Below are 12,048 nucleotides of genomic sequence, written 5' to 3'. Positions count from 1 at the left end.
TGAAGCCCTGGAGAAACATGTGACTATGTAAAAATATATCAACGGTAAAAATAAATGGACCCCAAATATCGTCGTTATGGGCTGTTCAATAACGTCGACGCTACCAAGAAAAAATTCCATAATATATTGATACAAAACGATCTGAAATAACAAAAAAACAAAAAATAAAATTTAGATTAAAACTATAAACAGAATGGTAATTTAAATCTGACGATATTTTATGTGGGCCCATACTTGTGCAGGGGGTGCATTTTGCTCTCAACATCTGTGTTTTGGTGACCCTCAGTTCCTTTGATTACATACATTTTGTCCTAGAAAATCTGATTTTATCGGAGTCGTATACTTTTGAGAAGATTTAATGTTGTTCATTCATTGTGTAAATTTGTATGTAATTGATTGATTTGAAAGATTTCAATAAAAAATGTCATGAGTTTTCTTCACGCAACTATATTTTTATTGTCTGATATATAAAACCCTCTAAGTCTAAAAAAACAGAAAATACATTTTAATCCGACAGTGGATAAAATTACTTTTTGTTTTCTATTTTACAAAGCGGCTCTGATTACCAAAACTGAAGCTCCGAACGTTGGATATATTTAGCTACATCTAGCTGCAAACCGTTAACCGTCTTGCAGAGAACATAATAATTATAACGAGTTTGACGACTCTAGTTTAAATTTCAGTTTCTGGACTCTGGCGGGGTTTTCTGGACTGCTCCAACTCCAAGGCAGTGCTTAATTAATGAAATAATTAATTATGTTATCTAGAAATATCCCCAAGATGCACAGAAACAATAATTGGACAGTATCTGTAATCCCAGTGAGTTGATACAATTAAACCAGTTCTTGTTGAGTGCCTCCTGGTCAAGCAGAACGTTTTTAGCCTCTCGCAAGTCGCAACACGGATTCTGTTATGTGTTAGGAATAGGTCTATGAGATTAGAAATTATCATCGCGAAATCAGAAATGCCGCCCAATTCCAAAACACGCAAGTCTGCTAGTCTGAAGTCTAACTTGGAGGAAATTTTTAGTTCGGGAGGTGCCAAGGAGGAAATTTAAAAAATACCTGATCTTGAAGAAAACTTTCAGCTTTCTCGATGCAGGTATCTAGGAAAAACTCGTGATTCGTGAACTATATTCAATTACTTTTCTAGATAGACAAAAAAAAACACTGTGAGATATTTAGATCAGTTTTAAATCTTGATGACTGCTGATCGGCTTACTCATTGGTTCACGACCTACCTTAGTTTCGAAAATGTTTCATCACGGTATATTCGGATAAGTAGAGTTAGAAAATGCTTTTTCATATAAAGGTTTCTGTACAAAACCTACTACATGTCAATATTGTCCACGATTTAGTGTTATAAAACAAATTACATAGGCCAACATAATGTCACGTACGCAGTCCCTCATCAACATAATGCCACGTACGCAGGGCCTCGTCAACATAATGTACGTAGTACTAGTCCCACACTGAAGCTAAGTCCCTTCATACCATTCCACTGAGACAGAACGTCTATGGTTGGGCCTGAGCCACCATTCTTTATTCAATCCTGTATATAATACTGTCCTATGTTCCAGGACTCCGACAGTATGCTTCCGAGAACATTGGGACCTTGATATATTTGACTTTCACACCTGAAGTGTCACCTTAATCGTCAAATAATAATCTTCAAACAATGATTTTAACAAAGCCAGTAATCCAGAGTGGGAAATTTCTGCAGACTGGATCGTATTGCAGAGTTTGAAATGTCTGACTGACTCTGAATCTGATATATCAGAACATCCCCGATATACAGAACATATTTTAAATCATTTGTGAATTCTTAATTCAATCTAAAAAGTACAATTTAAAGCTCTGGTTGTGATAATTAAATGATTGATTCTATACGATAAACTGCATAATTTTAACTGAAAACAAATCCTTTGGAGCCGTACCGGATAGCTATTAGCCATTGTTTCCAGAGACCAATGTACACCTGTAACTGTAAGTACGAGGGAGTTAACAAGAGAAAACAGTTTTACATTATCGAAAACTCACTAACGGATGAAGCGTTAGGATCACGTGATACGTTACTCGTACTACGTACCACTAGGCCACCTAACCCCTTAGATATACTGTGGAAAACACTTTTTTGTCCTTCTCTATTGAAATTGGGGTGTTACAATTGCAATTTAAATTAAGAATGGGAATTCATATTCAGGAGGTTCTGAAATTTCATGGAAACTTTTAGTTTCTAAATATATTATACCATTTTTATATAAACCAACTTTTACAGGGAAATGGTCAGATCGCTGTTACTACTAGTACTAGCCAGTTTATAGTGGCACTGAGCTATGGGTTAACCTGTAAATCATGCTTCAGCTTCAGTATAGAGTATACGAACATCAGATCCTTTCGGAACGGAAAAGCGCAACTTGTTGCACGAGGCAGCTGACTGTGGTAGGGTCGATATTATGAAAATGTGTGTTTATCTTAGGACTCCTGATTATGTGAACACAAAAGATTCTAGGGAGCAAACAGCACTGATGATAGCAGTTACCGGAGGACATCTAGATGCAGTAAGATTTCTCGTGCATCATGGAGCAGATATTGATATTAGGGACGGTGAGGATTGTACTGCGATATCACATGCTTTGGAGAACGATAATCATGTAATATTTAGATATTTACTTGATGGAGAGGTAGCAGAATGGGAATCTTGCTACTCTTTTAGCAGCAAACACACAAATAATGCTTTATTGGAGGCTACAAAAGACGGAAAGTTAGCAACTATAAAATACCTCGTAAACGTTGGACTTTCTGTTGAAAACAGACGACATCTTCTGAATTCATCGATGGTTGCCAATGCTGGAAGGGGTGCGAAAGCTATGGTGGAAGAACTCAGATTTCTTGGGGCGGAAATAGATTTTTTAAGTGAGGCAGGATACACAGCTTTGATTTCAGCGGCAGCCCACAATCGTCTGGATATGTTGCCTTATCTTCTTGACTCAGGGGCAGACATCAATCAAACGAACCAGCAAGAGGATACAGCCTTGATATTTGCTGCAGTTAATAATCATTTGGAAACTGTAGCTTATTTGCTAGAAATCGGAGTCGACATCAGTCAAACCAACAATAGTGGTAATACAGTCCTGATAGCCGCTGCAGCGAACAATTGCTTAAAAGTTGTCATTCTTCTATTAGAAAGTGGAGTAGAGATCAACTTTGAGAATAAACGTGGGTTTACAGCGTTAAGTGAAGCATTACTTAGCGGAAAACCTGATGTTGCAGCGTATTTATGTGGTCTATCTGAAAATAAAGTTAATGTTACTCTTGGAAAGTTTGATGTTGAGAGCAGAGATGATGGGTTAATTGGTGGCCAAACAGTACTGATGTGGGCCGTGCAGATGGATGAAGTTTCTATCGTGAAATACCTTGTTGAAATGGCTGGAGCTGATGTTAAAGTCAGGGATGATAACGGGTATACAGCAACCGAGGCCGCTTTAAAAGACAGAAAACCGAGCATTGCAACATATTTGTGCGGTTTGTCTGAAGCAAAAGCAGAACTTGGTAAATTTGACACTGACAGCAGAAACAAAGACAGTCAGACCGTGTTAATGTGGGCTGCAAAACTTGGGGCAATGCCAATCGTTGCATATCTTATCAGAGAAGGTGCAGAAGTCAATCTTAAAGATAATGTTGGCAATACTGCGTTAAGTTTTGCTGTGAATTCCAAGAAGTTTGAAGTGGCCCACTACCTGTTTCTTCAACCGGGTATAGAAGATAGCATGATTCAGGCAGCAGAAATCGGACAGTTAACTGTTGTTAAGTATGCAGTAGAACATGGACTGGATATCAACTACATAAACGAAAGTGAATGCACGGCTTTGAGTGTGTCCCTACGAAGTTATATGACAAAGTTGAGGTCGGTGGCAGACTACTTGTGCACTCAGCCGGGTATAGAAGTCAGTATGATCCACGCAGCAAAGATGGGACAGGTATTCGTTGTAAAATATGCATTGGAAAAGGGCCGACGAAAAATAAAATATGTTGGGAAGGGAGGCGTCACGATTTTAAGTGCGGCTTTGAACAACAGGAAGACTGAGGTTGCTGCTTACTTGTGTCGAGAACATGGTGCAGCTGCTGCTCTCGGCGATTTCGCTATTGAGGGGAAATGTGTTGATGGTCAAACAGTTCTAATGTGGGCTATCCGTACGGGAGAAGTTTCAATTGTCAAGTATCTCGTAGAAATAGCCGGTGCTAATGTTGGTTGTTTAGACGAATTTAAGAACACAATTCTGGACGTTGCCTTGAAAATGTTACTTGCTCCCTTCGAGCATCAGCAACAGAAGATTGAAGTTGCAGATTATCTGTGCAGTTTGGCGAATCTGAGATCAGATATTCATCATGAGAAATTTGCCGTGAACTCATTTGATGATAACGGTCGAACAGTACTGATGTGGGGTGCGATAAAAGGAAAAATTAACCTTGTGCGATATGTTGTTGAGAAAGGTGGCCCAGTGATCAACATAAGAGATACAAAAGGGGGGACGGCACTTAGTCTAGCTATGGAGTCACGAAGTACCCATATTGCTAGGTATTTGTGCAGTCAGCCTGGTATTGAGCTAAGTGTGATCTACGCTGCAGAAACGGGAAAGTTGGCCGTTGTAAAGTATGCGGTGGAACAGGGATTGGATGTTAAATTTTATTTTGATGAAAATGACAATAGTGCGATCGATTCTGCTTTGAGTAGGAACAATACTGAGGTTGCTGAATATTTAAGGAAACTGTATAAATAGTATCAAAGAAAAGCTGGAAAGATATTTTCTTCGACTTCTAGTTCTCATTAGCATCCATTTTATTTCAGCAACGAGTCATTTTACCTTTCCATATTATAATATATATATATATATATTGCGTGCAGATTTACTTTCAATTTTGTAATAAAGTTTATAATTTAAATTTGGTTATACTATAGTACGGAAAAAAGTTAAGAGACTACACGTACGTGTTGACTGTTGCTTGCTTGATTGCTTAATTGCTTAATTAACAACATTCTGTCGTCTCAGAACTTTGAATTAGTAATGCCCAGAAATAGAATTGATTTGTGATTCAGTTTTGAAGTTTGAAAGTAGAATATTAATTGAGCTAGAGTCAGGGCTCATAATCATACTTTCCGTTACTTAGAGGTCTGTGGCTATAAAATTACTTCCATGGTTGAGATTCTTCACTGCGTTTCAAATGGACTATTGGTTGTGTTTCATAATCACGTTCCTTTTACAGAAAGCGCCAAAATTGACAAAATCACGAAATCTCAGTCTATATAATACTTTTATACTTCTTTTTCCAACTGTTACTGCTAATACAATAATTTGGATCAGTCAAATGGATAAAAAGGTTTTTAAACCGACTTTACACTCCCAACTCCGATACTGCGTTTTATGTGTCCTATAAGTAGCTAACTACAAATAGTAAATACATGTACACATATATACGATTTGTTGGATTTTGTATCCAGTGACAAAGGCAAAGCTAAATAATAATATACTATTTGTCACTAAACTGGTTTTTACTAATTCGATCGCCTTAAAATTATCACGTCACTTTGGTTTTCATTGCTACACGTTGTATAATGTATACCTCTCTCGATCTAGTCTCTTGCAGGCGAAGAGTGCACTCGGCCGGCCGGCCTTTTGTGGCCGAAAAGAGGTTGCAACGTGTGTCAAGGTTTTTATGGTTTTGCAGCCGAACAAAACGGTTTAATTTGACATAAACCCTTCACCTAGCCATGAGTCTACGCGTACTGCGTGACGCGTTTTTTTCACAAGTAATATAATCCTGTGTCACCTTCGGCGGTCGCACGTTACTGCAAGCGACGGGGCTCTGGTTAGAGCAACATACACCATAATCTCAACCCTAACCGGAACCCTAACGAACCATACCTAGGGGCCGGCCGGGGTCGAGCGTACTAAATCACTCTACAATCGATCTTCGAGATTGTTCTAAAAGGGTCCCCGATAGTTGAAACCAACTTCAATCGATGTATTTTCGGACGCTGATTCCGAATCACCCCCCATGACATAAGGTTAAAATGCTCCCCTGACGAGATATAGGCGAAAACTGTCTCGATCACGTGATATGACCGTATAAGGAAGTTAGTCTAATTTCTCGTTAGGGTTAGAGTTTCAGCATATGCTTTTGTTAAGGATTGGGTTAGGGTTAGGGTTGGGGTCAGATAAGAGGGTTAGGGTTTCGAAAAGTCGTTCAGGACCAGCTAGAGAACGGGTTGAAAAAGTCACGTGACAGTCGAGTGTAGAGTGATTAATTATCATCCGGCCGGGGTGGCTCTTACTAATTCGCTCGCCCAAAACTTTCACGTGACTTTGGTTTTAATGGTTTTACAGCCGTACAAAACGGTTTTACATACAACATAAACCCTAATCCCAACCCTAACCCTAACCATAACCCCGAAGCTATCCATAACACTTACCACAACCCTAGCCCTAACCCGAGCCCTAAACAATCGAATTCATGTTTTACTAGCCTGTCTGCCTGTCACGTGACAAAACGGTTTTTTGCCCATAACTCTCCAGGGAAACATTTTTACCCTACGTCGCGTCATGGGGGGTGATTCGGAATCTGCGTCCAAAAGTAGAACGATTGAGATCAAATTCATACCCAAAGGGCCTTTTCGCAAGGATTTTCTTAAAATTTGGGTGAGCGATTTAGTAAAAGCGGGCCGGATGCACGATAAAAATGAACTTGCTCGGATTTAAAAATTTTGTACTATTGTTTTTTAGAGTATGGTGGCCGACTGTGAGAATTTTCACAGTACCAAATTTGTCGATCATACCTTTTCAAAAAGATTATAGTGAGTTTCGCCTAGGTGCCATGTTTGATGGTGCGCGGCTTTTGGAGCAAAAGTAGCTGACAGCTGTGAAAGTCGCGTAATTTTACCAAATTCGTTTGATCATTCTGAAAATTGGCAACGACCTTCCAATAGGGCTTTCATAACTGTCCGAAAAATTTGTATCACGTCGTGACCCCCATCGTCGTTTTTAACGTGTGATACTCGTAAAATATTTGTTCCAGCGCGCGTACCCTGGTAGGTTGTAAACCTACAAGTAATCTGTGAACGACCCCATAGGATTAAAATGCTCCCCGATAACTTTCTAAAAATGTGTTTCTGGTTTCAAGAGCAAGTTTTTCAAACCCCCCCCCCCCCCGCACAGCGGGGTCAGCGGGGCCCTTTGTTACACCATTGTAATGAAGTGTAAACCACATTTATACTGGTACTCAAATGCTAAATTGTAGCGCGATGCACTACTGGGTCGCGCGCGCATCAAATAATGCTTCTCGCAACCTTCGGTAGATCGGCGAGATGCACCACTGCCTCACCGAGCTGCGAAGGATTGACATCGTGAATCAAATGCTAAACTATTTTTTATGTTTTCTATCTCAAACTTCATGAGTCGACATCAAATATTTTGCAATGTATCTAGAATCAATGTGTGTATTTATAATAAGTTCCAAAATGCTTTTCCCCGTAAAAGTACAATAGCGTGAGCAGCTTTTGTCAAAGTGTTGGTTGACGATGTCAACCCATCGAGATCGTTGGTCTGCGAAGCAGAGCAACGATCGACGATGGGTTGCGAAGCAAGAATGCTAGTTTGCGAAGCAAGAATGCTAGTTAGTGAAACAAATTTACAAATTTAAAATTTTATCCTTTATTTTACAATCATAATATAATAATATTTATAAGCCTCCGTTTTGAAAGTTTTAAATTTTAATACATTCACATTTCTATTTAAAATTCAATTTTATGTACAAGTCAATAACTGGCCGCCAAAGCCGCGCATTCTTGAAAACAGGATTAACTTGATTATAGTTATACGACTATGTAAATTAAAAACTATCCGTGGTTTTTTCTTTTGAATAAATAAATTATAATTTTACCCAAGTCCAAAGCCAGCTTTGAAAAATTTACTATTAAATCATAATATATCGTCAACTTTAAATATTTACAATGCAACAATTCATTAATCTGTAAACACGCGTACTCCAGCCCCTAAACGCGTCGAAGCGGCGAAGTCCTCCAAGTCAAGGTGCCTCGAAAGTGATCTTAAACGATTGCCCGTTCAATTTGATCAATGCACATCAACTTAAAGCAAGTTATAAAACTATTTCATACGTATCAAATTGGATATGCTTTCGCAGGAGATATATCATGCACCATTAGTACATGATCTAAAAAATTAATTTCAAGACATTTTACTGTAAAACACTTGATACATGTTACGTATCACAAATATCAAAGATATTTTTCCGCCTTCGGCGGCGCGCGCTTCGCGCGCGAAAAGTGGCATGCAACGTATGTCAATAAAACACAGGTTTATTTTTTCTTGATAACAGTCAAACCCAGTGGCTGAAATTTAAAATCAGCTAACAATCTATTTGTTCAACCAATTTTTTTAATGTTTTCATGTTATATCTTTAAAAATGGATATCTTGCATTATGGCATTTAACGGATAAGAGATACAATAGCTGAACTCCTAACCACTGTTTGCAAAGACGTTGAAACAGAACCTCAGCTTCTCTCCGTTCCTCACACACTTAAACTATCAAATGGAACAAATAGACAAGATGGTGCAAGACTGGACATCAGTGCGAGATCGTTCTGGTCGCCACTGGACAGGGCATTCACAGATGTAAGGGTACTTCACCCTCAAGCCCAGTCCAACAGTGACAAGAGCATCTCGCAGATGTACCAATCTCACGAGAATAACAAAAAACGTGAGTACAATGACAGAGTCCTCAATGTAGAAAAGGCTACCTTCACACCACTGGTGTTCAGTACTACAGGAGGAATTGCAGTTGAGGCTTCTCAGTTCCTAAAACATCTCGCTGAAAAAATCAGCCTTAAGAAAGGCCAACGGTATTGTGATGTGATGTCATTTGTCAGACGCAGATTGCGCTTCGATCTACTCAGAATCTGTATAATCTCTATCAGGGGATACAGAGGTACCAGAACTCTTCCACCCATGGCAATACGTGATTTGGACCTTAACCTGATCAACACTCCTAAACCCTAAAAGGTCATGGAGTGCTTGTTGGATGGGGGTCTAAAGTGCTTTTTGTTGTGATGTGAATTTGTTATATAATATTATTGCAAAGGGTTTTTATTTTTACCTCAGTTTTTAAATTTTGTACCATTTTTAAAGAATTTGTATATACGGGTATATGGCCCCCAGAATATAGGTCGTTTTTTGAGCACTTAGAAACAGGTGTTAAAACTACTTCTAAGCATGTTTAGGGCTGTAAATATGTACATAATAACCCTTTAAATGTTTCTTGGGTAGTTGAAAATAATTATTAGGTTTTTAAGTGTACTTTTTTTTCACCTGTAAAAATACCATTTTTTAACAGGGCCCCCAGAATATAGGTCCAAACATCTGTTCCTAAGTTGTTCTAAAATTGTCACAGACAGTTATATGCAGTCAGAATATGTTGCTGAGACTGTATTGATGATGCCAATGGCTCCAGATACTAAATTGAAATGGTTTAGAGTATACTTAATAGCAAAAAATCAAAAACTACGGCCCCCAGAATATAGGTATGCAAAAATCGTCCTCAAATACTCCACCTTCATACATTTTGATGATGCCATCTCTTCAGCATATGTTCTTTAACTGTTTCTCATCACTACCCCACATTCCTTAATGCTCAGGGTGACAGAGAAAATGCAGAATCTTGGTCGCTATTTTTTTTTTAAAACCTATATTCTGGGGGCCATATACCCGTAATGAGTAAAATCTTTAATTTTACTAGTTAAAAAGCTTTCATGCACTCATTTAGTAGGGATCTTAACTAAATACTTAAATAAGATTGAAGGAGTGTCCCTAGATATGATTGAGGGGGGCTGTTTTTATCTGTATCAATACAATGTGCACCTCAATGACTGTAAATCAGACATTTTTGGCCGCCAAATTTTTTTAAAGGCCTAACTCAAAATTCTGTCCCAAAACTTAAGGTCATGAGACAATTCTACGTTGATTCTGAAAATTTCATGTGAAAATATTGAAACCCTATTGAGTTCTATTGTTTTGAGCGAAGTCAGTTTGAGATATGGGCGATTTTGTTCATTTTTTGCGATTATTTGAACACAGAATCCACAGTTAGGTAGATATTGAGCTGATAATCATAGAGAATGTGTAATATATGCTTACCTTCCATATAAAGTTGGTTTCATTCAAAAATATTGATATTTGACCAATTTATGGACCAAAATCGATCAAATTTGGTGCGTATGCCCAAATATGGGCATATGGTTTTTGTTTTTATCCCATAACTCGGCCAATTTTTATCCAATTTTGATAAAACTTGATATGTGGGTTCAGGAGACTAGTAGCTACAAGTAGAGCATCCCAAAGCATGGTTTTGGGCATGTTCAGGGTTTTTGACCAACCTATATTCTGGGGGTCGTATAGACCTATATTCTGGGGGCCCGTAAAATTGTGGTGGCCATAACTTTTTTCCAAATTGTCAGTTTGCAGATGTCTCGATGAAAAGATAGCTTAAAATAATACTTATACTCATACCAGTAGTCTTAATGGCATGTGTTGGACAGATTTTTGTCATGACAATTTTTCGCCATATTTACCCCTCTAGAAAATGACAACATCGTTTAAATCTTTCGCTGTCATGACCAAATATACCAAAATACCTCATGTAGGTCCAAAATTTTTATCCAGAAACATTAGTTACATGTTTTACTCCAACATAGCAGTAACAGATCCCATTAGTATCGCTTATCTTGGTTAGAACTGTATCCACTAACATGACCTATATTTTGGGGGCCACCTATATTCTGGGGGCCATATACCCGTAGGGTCATTGCTATATTATGTGTATATTATTTGAATAATTTTTATTGTGTTTAACGGTCGGTTAGAACGCCATCCTTGCAAATTGTGAGATTGTGAGTTCGTGGGGTGAGCGTCATCGACGTTCAGCTAATGATCCTGAGTGGTCTATGCAGCCCCCCGGTCTACTCAGCCGAATATTTGAGAAATCGGGTGTGAGGGTTAAATAAGGAGCTGCACATTGCAGCAAATTCTCGGGCGAAGAAAGTATGGTACACATTACCTTAACCATCACTGGCCAAATAAATCCTTCGGCTTCCTGTTATTGGCTGGTTGCACTCGTGTAACAATGTGGCTGTTGGAATACACCAAAGTAAAACAAGTGTCTTGATGAAAAAAATGTAGATTTTGCTAAGTAAAGAGGGGATGGTGGCTTCTCTGGGATCTAACACATCCTGGCTCAACAGCAGCTCAACATTATGTCTTAACACACTGGTACTGGTGTTGGGATTTCTGCCCCCCCCCCCCCCCCCCCGGGTCAATAAAGCAGTCAAGCTTCATTATGTTTAAATGTTGAGCATTCTCAACCAACTAATGTCAATGATTAATGAAACAATAAGTTTTATTTTACATTCCTTTAATCATAAATAAAATAAGAGCTTAAACCACGAATTAGTTAAGGCCAGAGGGGGGTGGGGCTAAAGTTGACCCTCCAGTCCCCACACATCCGATCAGAGCCGCCGGAGATGAACAAAAAACCGGACCGAAATCCGACGACCAACCCTGCGTCCTCAAGACATCGCCCGCCAAACACTGAGGTCCACACGCAATCACACGCAAAACTCCAACCCAAACTGCTAAAAGCCAAAAGTCCCCTAGTCGGGAACACCGGCCACACCCAGAAGCCAAATCCTGGCACAGCTGCTCCCCAGCTGCCACCCACAGCTCCATCGCACAGAACCCCGATATCCGCCCCTGCCCCGAGACACAAGGCCAACTCCACCCCAAACTTGACAGTTTTTCGAAAAATGTCGAATTTGGGGCAAAGTCAACCCCACATCCCGAGAACAGAGGCAAATTTACCCAAATCCCGCACAACAGAACCGCGGGTGACAGCCCAAGGAACAACCGCGCTAAGTCCCACCCCCGGGTTGTGGCGCGGCCAGCACTCCCAACCAAGGGACCTTCAACCTTCCACAGTTCA

The sequence above is a fragment of the Bolinopsis microptera genome, chromosome 6 (assembly GCF_026151205.1).
Source record: "Bolinopsis microptera isolate Bmic1 chromosome 6, MBARI_Bmic_1.0, whole genome shotgun sequence".
In the NCBI taxonomy this organism is placed as follows: Eukaryota; Metazoa; Ctenophora; class Tentaculata; order Lobata; family Bolinopsidae; genus Bolinopsis; species Bolinopsis microptera.
The sequence above is the reverse complement of the archived record's forward strand: the minus strand, read 5'-3'. Positions refer to the sequence as shown.